The sequence below is a fragment of the Numenius arquata genome, chromosome 19 (assembly GCF_964106895.1).
Source record: "Numenius arquata chromosome 19, bNumArq3.hap1.1, whole genome shotgun sequence".
Lineage (NCBI taxonomy): Eukaryota > Metazoa > Chordata > Aves > Charadriiformes > Scolopacidae > Numenius > Numenius arquata.
This window is the reverse complement of record NC_133594.1, coordinates 7,553,132-7,566,810: the sequence shown is the minus strand read 5'-3', so window position 1 is coordinate 7,566,810 and position 13,679 is coordinate 7,553,132. Positions and strand designations below refer to the sequence as shown.

General features: G+C 45.0%; 1 protein-coding gene across 1 annotated transcript in view; it reads right to left on the bottom strand.

Annotated features, from left to right (window-relative positions):
* The window catches only part of CFAP77 (cilia and flagella associated protein 77), a 60,799-nt gene that overhangs the window by 25,716 nt on the left and 21,404 nt on the right, over positions 1-13,679 (bottom strand). The window lies entirely within an intron of this gene.

The window sequence follows — 13,679 nt, the reverse complement described above, 5'->3', positions numbered from 1 at the left end:
TGTTTCTGCTAGGAGAAGCTGGAGCAGTGTCAGGCAACAAGTCTCCTGGAGCTCTGAGGCATGGTGTGGGTGCTTTGGGACAGGTTATTTTCCATGGGAAGTATGTTGGGGAAGCTGGGGTATTATAGGTGGGGAAGTTGCAGGCATTTGGGAGAATGTGCTGAAATCCTGCTCTAGTGCTTCTCATGGGTGAATCATTGAATGTTGGCATTGAAATGACTGTTGTTACACTCCAGAGTGAACACTCTCTGGGTCAGGAGAGGCCGAATCAAATGCATCCCTTTCTGCAGGGTCTGGGTGAAGAGGGTGAGATTGAAAATAAACCACTCCCAACTTGCCACTATGGCGGGTTGAGGCTCTACAGCAGTTAAGTGATGCTGCTTACCAGAGCTGCTTGTACAGGAGCATCATCCCAACCCAAATTTACCTTCTGCTCCCAGCCAGCACTGTGCAAACCCTGGCCAGGGCCTCAGAGCAGCCACGGCTCTCCTGTATGCTGCCAGCCTGGTGGACCCTTCCCAATGTGCTGTTAAACGGTACTCACCAAGCATGGGTGATGCTGCTGTACAGCTTGAGCTGTTCTGCATCAGGCTCAGCTCAGACAAAACTCTTGCTCAGCCAGTTTTGCCTAGAGAGTGAGGTTTAATAACCACTGCCCAAAACAGGCTCCTTTCCAGAGGGCTCTACATTGCGGTCTCTAGAACTTGCTCATAACTACTTAAACTTTTTTGCCATTTCTTGTGTATTCAGTTTGGTGTTTCTCAGCACCTGTCTCTATATGCAGCTACATAAACACTTAAAAGCACACAGAGGCTGTGGCACGGGGCTCCTCACCAGCATGTCCAGGGGTGAGATTGTGCCTGCTTGCTTGAGCGACTTGTCCGTATTGTGACAACAGGTCTGCTCCTTTGCAGGTCCTGGCAAGCTGACCACCAGCTTTGCCAGTCTGTGATCATTGGGATCATGGGGTCTGCAAGCCCGTACAGTGCTGCTTTCAATAAACCCAGGGTCTTGCTTCCCAGGTCTGGGAGGGAAGTGCTTCATCTTGGCCCTGTTAAATCAATGCACTTGTGATGCTATAAAACAGGTGTGATATTCCCACGACTCTCAGGAGCACAAGTTCATCAGGAAATGAATTTTCTGGACTTGCTAAAATCCTTTGATAGGCTTGAAAACCGCACCAGGCTCCTTGTTCCGTGCGAAGTTACAGATCCTTTGTTGCAAACAGACCTTGTCAAAAGCATTCGACTCAGCTACCCGATACAACCTGTGCGTGACACGGCTGCCTTCCCCAGCCGCCTCCTGTGAACCTCTAACAGAGGAAGGGACTGTCCCTTGCAGATGTGTCCAGCACCGGGCACGATGGCAGTTGAGTGTGGGCTTTTAGTGCTATCGCAACTGAAATATCGCGCGGCAGTGCTAAACCATATGTGCATGCTGTGTGTGAGTTAGGGAGCTCGCGCAAAGCCTATAAACCAGCGCCAGGGATGATAAAGTAGCTTTCATTGCTGATCTATTTCTCCTGTATTTACGGGCATTTGTACGCTAGTTATTTTTAGATGAGTTGTCACTGGTATCCAAGGGAAATGGTGTAACATTCCTCACATGCATGAGAAAAGGCTTTTTCCAGGGATCATGTTCTGATCCAGTATCAGCCAAGTGAGTTCAGAAACGTGCTGTGACGGCAAAGGTGTGGCAGATGGGAGAAACTTGCTGAGAAACTGAGGGAAAAGAGAGAGGTTTGTAACCTGTGGCAAAGCTGCTTCCAGACCTTTGAATGCAGAACTCTGTAGAATGGAAGAAATTCCAGGATTTAAAGCTTCCCTTTTGTAGAACACCTGAAGCTAACAGAGTTGGGTATTTACTCCATTGCAAAATGAGGATGTACTCTTTCTTTTTATGATCAGGTGGCATTTTACAGTCACTTTGCACTGAATAAATAAAGCTGAAGGTGCTGGATAATTAATTAAAAAAAAAAAAAATGTTGAACATGGAGAGAACCTGTGCCTGAAGAAAATCAACAGACTCAGAGGACTCTAGTTGCCTGCCAACATCTTTTACCCACGAAAGCAAAGAATGGGAAGGAGGTAGCTGGAATGAATCTTGCTCAGTGTAATCAAAGATTACAATCTTTCTCATTCATAAATTAGCAAAACGCTGATGCAACCTCCTGGGCTGGTTTTATTTGTTTGTCCTGGGGCTCTGTAGGTGTGCTGGGTCGTAAAGCTGTGGTGAGAGTGAGCCAAAGTTGATGCAGAGGGTCCTTTTTTCTTTCGCAGCTTCAGCACCATTTCCTGTGTTCAGGTTTAGCCTGTCACAAAGCTGCTTGGCTGGAATACAGATCTGTCTGACAGCTGTGCCCATCAGCAGACAACTTCATTAAACCTCATTAAGATGTCATTTCTCTGCCTTATTTCCCACCTCTTGGCTCTAATTAAAACCGTCTCTCTCTGCATCCCAGGCGGTCCTAATTTTCTCTGGGTACCTTCTGCAAGTTTTCTCCCTTTACGACCTCAGTGAGAAAAATCCAGCATCTTAAATACTGTTTATCCAGCCTGTTCAGAACAGGCAACTTCAGACTTTTTCCTGAAGCATTCCCAGAGCATCCTGCAGAGATCATCGCCTCCTCTCAGGGCTGCAGAGATGTGTGCTGAGGCTTTGTTTGCGGTCTCAAACTGTCTTTAAGGACTCAGATAATGCATTCTTTCCCCTTGGACATGATAATTTTCATGGTTGAACCAGGTGTGTCTGAGCTGGGTTAGGAGGGTGTCACGCTTGGACTGGCCACAGTGGTGGGTGTGTTTTATCAGTGGGGATGCCCTGGTTGGCTGAAGAGCAAGTGGCGTTGGGTATATTGAGCTCCCCGGCCTTTGCCAGGTAGCTTCTGATTTGTGCAGTTCTGGGTTTGAGCCCTGGATTTGTATTTGAGTGTCTAATGGTGTTGGAAAATGTTTGCTGCGAAGGAAGAGAAAGGCTCAGAAACAGGTCTGTTTGTAAGAGGTGGGCGTGTTGCAAACGCGTAAGGAAGTACAAAACCTTTAAGGATTCCACATTTTGTTGCAAGACTTATTTGTGTGTCATCCCCTGGTATTTATGGCCCATCGACACACATTGCATCAATTTTCTAAAGACGACTGAGACTGCGGGAGGGGCAGGAGACATGTCTGTGCGGAGAGGTACAGAGAGAGATGGAGGCATGGATTTTTAACCCCTGCATCTGAGGCAGCCCTTCACTGGGAGGGGATGCTGAGCAAATCCATGAATCCTGTCTGCTCTGACTCAGCCGGGGCTGCCCCATCCCCTCCTCGATGGCTCAGCTCTGTGGACGCCTGCAAACCCTGCACCGGTGTATTTCCAGCCCACCAGGCCCTGCTTCCTTCCCTACCTTCTGTTCCCCTTTTCATTACACCCCCTTGTACAGTAAAGCCTCCCGTCACGCTGCCATTACTATTATTATTGCAGATTTACTGCACTTGCAGAGTGAAGTGATTGCGGTGACAAGGCCCAGCATTTTTCCCTCCTTCCCCCCGCGACAGCTTGAAATCAAGCCCTTCATTTGCATTTACATGATCTTGCTGTGCAGCTTATGAGATCGGGAGATTTATTTGCTACTTAGCTTGATGTTTGATTACACTCTAAGAAGGCAGTGAGCTACAAAGTGCAGGGATACATCAGAACTGAGCTACTGAAAGCCTCTGGGGGACAGTAACTCAACATCAGGTTTAGGTAGATGAGAAAGGGAATGTTCAGTGTTTTGAGAAAGGCAAATTTGATCAGATTTTTTTCTTTTTTAAAGGTGGAGGGAAAAACTTTCCCCCTCTCACAAAAAAACGGTTAGGAAAACAAGAACATTTAGAATAAGACACCTGAAAAATCTGGATTTGTTAATACAGAAGAAATCCTAGCAGGGGCTGCTGGGCTGCCTGCTGTTAACTGCTTGTAACTTCCACTTCCAAGATGATTATTAATAATAAGTTGGCAGTTATCTTTGAAGCTTTTCATAAACATTAAAGGTCAAAATCAAAGAAAGTTTTGCTTGATGAAGGACCACAAAATCTGGCTCTGATTTATTAAGTTTCAAAACACACCACTGAGCTGTAATAGTGGAGAAACTGAGGCAGGGAATTATGTGCCCGTGCAGGAGAGCAAATGGAGTTTGGATTGGGGAGAGAAGTGGACCATTCCACTCGGTGTGCAGAGTGGTAGACCAAATTATTACAGTGTTCCACAGCAGTGTGAGAGTCTGACAGAGAAATGGGTGATGGTTGGACAAACTGCTGCCCTCAGAGTCAGGAATGGTAAAGCTTGAAGATCTTACTGTGAGTTCAACTCGTTTCATTACAAATACTCCGGATAGGGTAGAGAGACTGCTGACCCAGAGTATGTCTACACACGCATTCTGCATGAATCTCTGCTCCTGACTGACCAGCGCTGGGGTCTGTAGCCTTATCAGCTAGAAACCTTTGAGTGTCAGGTCTATATGAAAGATTTTCCCCTCTAGGAGCTACATTTTGCCTAATGCTGGCAGCAGAGGACTGCAAGGACAGGTGGGACACGGGTGTCCCCCTCACTGGGTTAAATACAGCAGTTAGATAAGGCAGACGGCACTTCCAACCCAGGGTTTTACCTACCCAACCCCAGACACCAGCCTGCCCCTTCCCATCTTCTCTGATCACAGCAGGGCCAACACATCGACAACCGAGGGCCACACACCTGGGTCCCCAACACAGAAACCCATATCTAAGGAAAGCCACCCGCTATCTGGTACAGTAGCTTCGCGTGGGAACTGTTTGTACTTAGCTTTTAGTCTTGAAAATTACCATGAGATACGCTATTACAATTAATCATTAAAGACTTAAGAAAGAGTATACCCCATTACATAAAAGACTCCAGCGATGATCTTTATCCAACTTGTAAAATGGGCAGACTTGATGCGACTGAATAATTTTCCTCTCATCTGCACAAAATCATGAATGCAAGTCATACTTTGAGCCTGAAGTGAACACTGTGAGACCAGCCTATAATTACCAAAATAGAAAAAAAGAACAGCATTTTCTAATGAATGACAAGCCACTAGGTGGAAATCTAATTTGGTCTAATTAAGCAGCCTTTGTGAGGATTTGTCTTTAGATGAAAAGAGGGAGCCAAAGAGATCTAAATGCAAATGAACTCTATCATTTTGGTTTTAAAGGGCCAGACAGATATGAAAGTATTTGCGTACACAATACTTGCATTTGTCTTCGTGGCTGTATTCACCTTCTAGTCTTCTGTTGAAAAATCCTGTTTGCCCCAAAATTCCGGGACTCTGAAACACTAGTCACTCTTTAATGAGTCAGAAGAGAACGTGCTGTTTAGAGGGACAATTTTAGCAGTAGGGTATCATAACTGTTAAAATTGCCTTTCTCTGTAACAAGGCTGCTTCTTTCTGCTGTTTGAAAGTGGCCTTGGGAAAAAAAAAAGATGCTCTTTGCTAGGGAATCAGATCCCAAGTCTGCCTCTTTCGGTGTGTGGCACCATATAACTCTTGGGTCTTTGGGGGCACCTGCTGGACCCTGAGCTCCTCCTCGGTGCCTCTGTGTCAGTATGAATTACTTCAGCGTCGATAAATCACCACCACCTTGCCCAGTTGTGCTATTTCTGCTGATTCTGCCGGCAATCTCAACGCTGGGAGCAGGCAGCCCAGGTACAGCCCCAAAGGCTGAGACTCACTGAGGTTTTTGACTATAATTGAGATGGAAATATTGAAAACGATATTCTCCTGGTCTGTTAAATCTGCTGCTGACTGTAAGATAAATTTGTGCCTGTGTAAGGTTTCATGCCAGCGTTGAAGGTCAAAGCAGCGTACGTGTTTCTGTAGCGGGTGTCACAGCTTGTGAAGTTCACATCAGCCTCCACTTGCCTGCAAGCCCCGGAGAAGCAGAGTGGTCCGTAGTCATAAGACAAAGCCGCTGGTAGGAAGGATGGGTTATTTGGGCTAAATGAAGATGGGTGCAGTTTACAGCTATCGCTAGACTGAGGTCTTACCAGTACCTGATCTTTCTTGAGCTACAATCACCATTCGCCTCTACGGTGGAATGAGCATAGGAGAGATTTGAGGACACATGGGGACGGCAGCAGAAAGGTTTGGCACAGCATGAGGTGTCCCTGGAGCAGCTGAATGGAGAGAGACATCCCTGAGTCCTTCCTTTCCCTATAGGCAACATCAGGGAGAAAATGGAGGTGTGTATGGACAGATCAGAGTGGGAAAATCAGTGGAATAATCCTGACTTCGATGCAGCAGGAACTTTGGGGACTGTCTTTTAATTTGAGTCCCCAGAGAGATGTGGGGCCTCCAGAGAGTGGCTGAAAGGGTGTAGCGGGGCTGTCGTTTCCCAGAGAATCACAGCCTTGGGGATACCTGCTGTGTTGCAAATTCTGTGAGGGAATGCTTTTGTGCTCAGTGTCTGTTGGGTTCAGTGGGGGCACTGAGGTTTAGCTGAGAGCAGGATGTGGGTTATTTGAGGACGGAGAGAGAACATTCTCGAAATATTAAAGAGATGGGACAACATTTTGAAAAAAAAAAGTTTGTTGCCTTCCAGCAGTTATGACCTTTTCTCTGTGCTTCATCCTTAGTAATATCTGTTCCATAAACCTCCCATCTGCTACTTCAAGAAAAATCCCCTTATGTTCTCAAGGCCAGATGTTGCCCCAGATTATGTCCAGCACAACTCAACTTAGTGAAGCTGCTGTTCACACCATGTAACTTGCTGTTGGCTCCTTCAGCTCCACACAGGTAGTTTTAATTCCCTCGTCCTCAATTTCTTTGGGCACTATGAAACATATTAGGCTAAATGCTGCCAGCGTAGCATCCATATAAACCACAATGACATAAAAGGAGTTGAATGCAAGTGAGCATTCAACTTTGGACTTTTTCAAGTAGTCTGAGTATGGCCACATTCCCCATATAGCAAAATACTTCCCCAGTGACATAAACCTCTGATTCTTAGGGCCAAATTCACTCCCTGGCTGCAAATGAGATACTGGCTGCCTTGAGAGCTACCTGTTATATCACAGCAGAATCTGCCTGAAGTCAATACACTTGTGGTACCTCCTTGAACAAAATATTCAAATATTTCACTCTAACAGACAACTTGTTAAATTTGGGAAAACCTCTGATTCAGGAATCTCTCAGCTTTCACTCAAGGAGAAACTCTAATCTCTGATCACGGATGTAGGAACTTACCAGCTTCAGTCACCTCATGTACAGAATAATCTCCATTTTCATTAGAGAATAGGTAAAAGTTTTTGCTGTTAAAAAAGATGCTGTTTCTTTAATGTAATAAAACCTCACCAGGACAGAACGTCTTTACTAGACTATCCCCCACTATTCCCACAAGAAATCAAATATAATCCTATTTAAGAAGCTTTAAATAATTTTGAGCTTTCATATTGACTTATTAAAATGCAGCTTAAAAAACGCCTTCTGCAATCCCTTTACAAGGGTCAGGGATATAAAATTTGAAGAAATATGATTAGTAGATCAGTTGGAAAGATATATGCTGCAGCTTCCAATTTTATTATTTAAAATGCCCTTTTAGAAGAAAAGGTGATTCTGTAAAAAGTGGCACCATCTCCCTAAAGGAATCTAGTCCCAGGGTTTCCAGTCCTGTCTCCTCCATTCAGCACCCAACACATCTGCTGGGTTTTTCTTAGACCTGAAGAGCCCTTGTAGCTGGGACAGAGGGGTTGGTTTCTGTGTCCTCATACTCCAGCAAAATAGAGGCTTATGAGGGTCTAAGCACAGAAGAAGCCAGTAGCACTTGTGGCCATTCATTGCTTGGCGCACAAGAAAAACTGATGGCAATAGAGGTGCAAATATGCCACAGAGGAGAGAGCCATTACAGAGCTGTGAGCATGGGGTACAGTTTGACCCACAGAGCCATTCTTTTACTGCTTGGAAACTTGGAGGGGCAAGGAGCTCCTGTAACCTTTCAGATGTTGGTTGGAGTGGGATGAGCATCTTTTTCACTTTCTAAACACTAGGAACATAAAATTATAGGATAAAACAGGGATCCTGCTGTGCTGACTTGAACTCTCTGCAGGGTGAACTGCATCCTATCCAAGCAAGAGCTACAGACCCCATCAGTGTGTCCTGAGGTGTCCAGGCAGAAATCTCCTTCCAGCAGATTTCAGTCCAGTTACCCATGTTCAGTCCTATCAACCTGGGAAGATCTGGGATTGTAACCTAGAGCATTTTGGGGCACATTGCTAGAAAAATTAACTGGAAGGTGCTAAGCAGAGAAAATTGAGTCAGCTATAGGTTGTCCTGAGCTTCCTCTCTGCAGTTCTCCTGGGATTAGCAGGGTTGTATGGATGTAAATGATGAGACAATTTGACCACCGCTCTTGAAGTATATTAAATACAATGAAGACCCAAATTGTGCTGTCAGTTAGACAGAACTCCCATTAAGCACAGAGGGTCTTGTGCTAATGCAAGATTCTGCCCAAATCATTTGCTCTGTCCTACAGCAAAATGTATTCAACATGTTGAAATTTAACTGCAAAACCTAGTGAGCGAAATCACACCCTGCCCATTACACTTACAGCCGGTTACTGTGAAATCCTAATGTGTCAGACTTTCTCTGGGAAATAAGGTAACTAATAACTTTACTCCTGCCTAAGGCTGGACTTTGGTCAAGGCTGTCAAGGCTTCTATGATTTTCATGCGTTTTTGAAAAAATATCCGTGATTTTGACACGTTGGGACTTCGGTGTGTGAGCAAGCAGGGAGCTGTAATAGCTGAACTTCCCCAAGAGCTGCCGTGCTCAACCTTGGGCTCTCTGCAAGACAAACATCAAAGGGTCCTGAACCCACAAGTTCCTCTATGTCTTTGGCTCCCCAAGAAGTCAATGGCAGTCAAGTGTGATTGACTGCCAGCAGGATCTTGCCCAGAGTTTTCTCCTGTGGCAGAAAAAGCAGCAGTGACACTAAAGGCAAGACCAGCAAGCACTGGAGAGAGTCTTAGTCCCTCAAGGAGTTGTCGTGAGGTTTTTCCCTGCCCTGCTTTCCCGATTTTCTACATTTATGACAATAATTGTGCAACTGGGCTGAAATAGCACTGGTAAGTTGCTGCCAATGGTTAAAAACTGTCGTTGCCTATGGGTTGATCTCATTAATGGTGCTAAAAACAGGGCAAAAGTTATCTGTCTTACAAATTAATGCTCGTTATCTTTGCAAGAGAGAGATATATATATTTTATATATTTCTAAAATTCCCCATAATTCTACACCTGACTCCCTCATTGCTTTCCCCACCAAATTTTCTCGATACAGTTTCAGGTCTGCTTTGTTCTATTGTTTTTCTCTCCAGTCCTGTATTTTTTTGAAAGGCTAGAACATAAGGGGTCAGATACTGCTCAGGTGACGTACACGAGTAGCCCAATTGCTTTCAAAGGGGCTACCTCGTGAGGCAAGCAAGAGTTGGCTCAAAAAAGTCACTTCATAATTGCATCATATTTGCTAAATCAGATGTTTTACGTGCTTAAGAATTCTCTATGTTCTCTTCGTGCTCAGCCATTACAAAAGGCTCCTGCTCTGCTGGAGTTCTGACCCATATTTTCCCTGCTGCAGTCCAAATTTGGCTGCTAAAAGGTAAAGGGAAAAAAAATCTCTGTCTCATCACATCTCTCCCAACCCCTGTTCAGCTGCTGTGGTATTTTCCTTCATTATGCTGCTGCCTCAGACTGTAAACCTCTCTAATTTCCTACATCGCAGCTATTTATTTAAATGCTAACTCGCATTATGAAGTGATAATCCACAAGCGCAGGAGATAATTTATGAAGCATTTAAATTAAGAGGAGCAGCTAATTGGGAGCATGTGTCTTATAAGCCTTGCTAACACCAGAAAACTACAAATTAGGGAGAAAATGGAAGATATTTTTATCTTGCTTTTTTCTTTTGTAATGCACTGAGGAAAAATATTACCATACATCACACAAACACTGCTGTTCACAGAAGTCTTCTTTTCTGTTTGCTTCATAGTTAGTCTAACACACAACACTCTCGTTATTACAAATTCCTCATTATAACACACAAAATAATCTTTGCTCTCATAGAAGGTGGAATGAGGTGGGGTTTTCTGTCTCCAAATAAAGTGAAATAAATTTTCCAGGAAAGGTCCCCTTCCCAGCTATACACATTAATTTAAAAGAGCAAAGACTCCCTTGTTATAGAGGGATGTTAAAGTGCATTTAATTTAGGACTGCATCGTGCTGTAAGAGTTTTATAGGTTTTTGTTGAAATGAGAATGAGCATAAATGGCTGTGAATCAGGGAAAAGCAAATGTGCTGCTGTCACGGGGATGGAGGGAAGGTATTTTGGATGCCCTGTTCAGGTTTTGACACCCAAATCACAAACTTTGATTTCACCTCAGCTTTGCGGCGGTTGATTCATAAAGACTGATATTGGCTTGGCTCTGAATAGCGCTGTGCCCCGTGGTGTGTGATTCCCAGAATGCAGCTCTATGACGGAGCTGGCTCACTAAATGCTGCCGGGACAGGCTGGTGGAGAAAGGAGGGTTTTGACACCCAAGACAACAGCACCAGAGAAGGTGATAACCATCTCCAGCTTGGAAGTTCACAATCGTGCACCAGATTCCCTGGGTGTACTTTGGGAGGCTGTTGCCTCAAGGGAGAAGGTCCAATGGTGGGTGTTCTTGGGAGGCAGCTCCTTTTTTCTGAAAGCATAACAACCCTTTGGTTGCTTTTTTTGGATGTTGGTGCTTTGATCAGGGGAAACAGCTAGGATGTTCTCATGTAGGAGCGAGAGGGTTTCTCCACACTCCCCAAAGAGCATCCCGGGCAATCAGAGGATTTCACTAACACAGTTCAGAAGGAACTCATGGGATACGGGGAGTGAAGCTGACAGTAAGGACCACCTTAATATACAGCCCTCTCACAGCCTTCAGTAACCACTTTAGAGTAGTTTCCAGTACAGTTGTGTGAGATCTTTAGTTAGGATCTTCCTTTACTAGGCAACCAATTCTTGTGGGTCCCTTGTGTGGTTACTCGAGACAGATTTGCTGTTAGAGTAAAATATTGTGCGCACACCCTGCCTTGCCAGGGTGCTTGGGAACTGCAGTGAGGGCCCTGCACGGAGGATGCTCAGAACTCTGTGTGTGTATGATATTCAACCCTTACATATGACTGCATACGTGTGCACTGCGTGTCTAGAAAATACCTCGCTTTAATCTTTGCGTTCCCGTTTCTGCTCTTACAAATCTCCTTTTACATATATCCTGTCAAAAGCAGTCAGCAAACAGGCTCTGGCATTATTGGAGTTGCTCCTCGATTCGAAGGAAACCATAAATCTGAAACTTCAATCATATCTTTATGATCATTCAGCAAACAGAGATGGAGGATTTATTCAACATGGGATAGCAAAGGGGAAACTGCAGGGGGTTATTGCAGGAGATATTGGTTTAGCTAAGGCAGAACTGCTCCCTCGGGCCTCTCTATGGCCGAGCCAATGAACAATGGCACCAATGACAATAACAAGGCAATTATGGGGAAGAGGGTGAGGAGGGGGTAATGCTTTGTTAAAGATAGAGGTAAGATTCCAGCATGGTGTCTCTTTTGTGTGCTTTCTAAACTAAAGGACCGGTGTGTCTGCCTGGGGTGGTCTTATTAGGAGCTGGTGAGCCTAAAAACACAGCAAGTGCTTAAAAGAGCCTGTAGCTTGTGTGTGATCGTGCTGCTCTTAAGAGGTTATGAAGATTTCCTCCCTAATTAAATAGGGCTGGCAATAGGTTCCCCTAATCCATGCTGCACCCCAGGGCAGGAGATAAGTACCTAAACCTCTGCTGGCAGAGGTTTGTGTCCCTGGCCACAGCTGATATTGGGTTTCCTGCATTTAGGACTAACACTTGTTCCTGGCAGGAGGCTCAGGGGACCTCCCCTTGCTTGGAAGATGCTCATACCTTCACCCCAGGCTGGCCACAGTGTCATGCCACAAATGCCAAAACAGTCCTTCCATCGACTTGACCTGGAAAAGGCTGTTTTGAGGTTGCTCAGTGACCTCGTGCACAGCTGTGTACTGCTCCCAGCTTCATATTTTAGATATTTTTTTTTTTAATAGTGGTAGGCACCTTTCAAAAGCCTGACTACAAAATGAAGCCCGGTCCTTAGGTTTCAAATACAAAAAGATTTTTGTACACCATTAGCAGGCATGTCTGTGTCCGCTCTCACAGGGGTGAAACTGGGGCAGAGTCGGAGGGGGCTCCCCAGAGGTACCCCCTGACTTCACCATGCAGCAACGTTGGGGTCAGTCGTGCCCATGGTCCTCCAGCAACAAAGTTTCCTGAGTACAAAATAGGAACACGAAAGCTTTGGCACAAAGGGGTGGAAGGGTTCACGGGTGAGCTGGATCTTGCCACTGCTGCCAATAGATGGGTCTTGCATGAAATTTGCATCTTTTCAGGGTGTGTTAGAGACAAATGTCTCTTTTTAAAAAGATGCAATTGTGCAAAAGCAGGAACTAAGTGATCCATCCCCACCTGTCCCACCTCCCCTCCCCTTTTTCTAGCAATTTTTCCTCCCCTCTTTCCCTTGTGAGCCCCCGAGCAGTTTGTTTTTGCCTGCAGAAGGAAGCTTGAAATATTGCAAAGGGGGTACAGGCAGCGCTCCCTGTGGCCCTGCCCCTGATGGCATGAATGCAGACATAAAATAACCCAGCGTCATCAGTAACCTGTCGCCAAAGCCCCACTACGAGGTGAGAGTTTTCCTCCCTGCCGTGGCTGTTAGCTGCAATGTATTTCTCCCTGCACTAAGCACCGTCTTTCCCAGGGCTGCATTACAATGATTTATAAACCCCATTTCTGGGGAAAACTAATAGATCAAAGTGAGGAGAAGGAAAAGGAGACATGAGCAGCTGGAAGAAGATATTGAAGCATGAAACAAAAACAGAAATGAAAAAGTAGTTTGTGGCACTAGTGAGTTGTTCTGTGCTGCACTTCTATTATTGAAAAATAATAGGGGGAATCTGTATTTTAATCCATTTTTTTAAGGGGCATTCAAGTAATCTGAAAAGCTCTTCCTAGAGCCAGCTTGCTTTTGTGTGTTTGTGCAGCTTTTGCAGAACCAAACACTTATTTTGCTGTTTAGTCCTTCCTTGTCTATTCCCATGTCATTTTTAGACTTTCCATGTTTTAAAGCAGCATCTAGATTTTCTAACAGGGTAACAGAAAGCATCGCATGGAGGATTGATGCTTGGCTGGACCTGAGCCTAGGATGTGCTTGTTCCTGAGCTGAGACTTGGTCAGGTTTTAGAAAGGGACATTGTGGACTGAGACTGGGGTGGCCACTGAGGTGCTCTGCCTTTGTTCCCGTTTCCTCTCCTGCACAGTGGGGATGAATGGACAAGATTCGTCATGTAATTCTCAGTGTCAGTCAAGTTACATCCTGACTGAACTGAGCCAGGAGTACAGACCAAAGCTCATCTCTTAGTTTTACAATGATTAATGCATTAGTGTTTGTAAGAGCTTTGGAGATAAGAAGCTAATTGGGCTTTTGCGTGTGTTCTGCTTGTCTGGTTCAGCCACCAGACATCCCTGACTTCAAACATAGGCAGTGGTGGAGAATTATTATGAAAATAACCATAATCCTTGTGCAGCACTTCATATATTCAGAGGGCTGCACAAACCTTC